The following is a 961-nucleotide window of genomic DNA, read 5'->3' as shown; positions in this document are numbered from 1 at the left end:
GAGGGCCCTGAGGGGGGGGAAAAGGAGGGGAGGTGGGTTGGGGGGGGCCACAGGGGCTCACCTGAAGCCCCCCCCCCTTAAAGTGTCCCCCGATACTCACCACGTAGTTCCCAGGGGATGAGGAGGAGTAGGCGATCTGAGGGGGGACAAAGGAGGGTCGGGGCACAGGGTCAGCATGGGGGGCACGGGGTCAGCACCCCCATGGCCCCAGGACCCCCCCCCAAGGTGTTACCCCCCCTCTATAACTTACAGAGTTGGCGTTGGGGTTGGGCCAGGGCCCGCGGCCACCGGGACCCCTGCAAGGCAACGGGGACAGTGAGGGGGGTCCTGCTGGTCCTGGGGCACCCCCTGCCCCGGGGGGGGCATGGGGGGCACAGAGGGGGCACCGGGGGGGTCTTACATGTTCATGGCAGGCATGCCAGGACCGGCCAGCGAGCTGGGGGGGGGGCGCATCCCACTGCCGTAGGTCTGCCGGGAGAGGGGGGGTCAGCGGGGCTGGGACACCCCTGGCACTGTCCCCATCCCTGAGTCTCTGTCCCCATCCCTGTATCCCTGTGTCCCTGTCCACATCCCTGTGTCCCTGTCCCCGTCCCTGTGTCCCTGTCCCCATCCCTGTGTCCCTGTCCTCGTCCCTGTGTCCCTGTCCCCATCCCTGCGTCCCTGTCCCCATCCCTGCGTCCCTGTCCCCATCCCTGTATCCCTATCCTCATCCCCATCCCTGTGTCCCTGTCCCCGTCCCTGTCCCCATCCCTGTGTCCCTGTCCCCATCCCTGGGTCCCTGTCCCCATCCCTGTGTCCCTGTCCCCATCCCTGGGTCCCTGTTCCCAACTCCATCCCTGTTCCCAACCCCATCCCTGCCCCCAACCCCATCCCTGCCCCAAAACCCATACCCATCCCTCTAGCCCATTCTCAGTCCCCCCTCTGTCCCCATCTCTTTTTCTCTGACCCCACCCACATCCAA

The 961-nt window shown here is 67.0% G+C and overlaps 1 long non-coding RNA gene across 1 annotated transcript; it reads right to left on the bottom strand.

Moving 5' to 3' along the window:
- Positions 1-28: 28 nt before the first annotated feature.
- LOC113979827 lies at positions 29-479 on the bottom strand. Its single transcript, XR_003537997.1, has 4 exons — positions 401-479; positions 251-296; positions 104-136; positions 29-61 (listed from the first exon to the last, which is right to left on the bottom strand). It is a non-coding gene; the product is annotated as an uncharacterized LOC113979827 (long non-coding RNA).
- Between the last annotated feature and the right edge of the window lie 482 nt (positions 480-961).

This window comes from Neopelma chrysocephalum, unplaced genomic scaffold (assembly GCF_003984885.1).
Source record: "Neopelma chrysocephalum unplaced genomic scaffold, ASM398488v2 Primary Assembly neopelma1_89756, whole genome shotgun sequence".
Classification (NCBI taxonomy): domain Eukaryota; kingdom Metazoa; phylum Chordata; class Aves; order Passeriformes; family Pipridae; genus Neopelma; species Neopelma chrysocephalum.
This window is presented reverse-complemented; position numbering and strand designations above follow the sequence as displayed.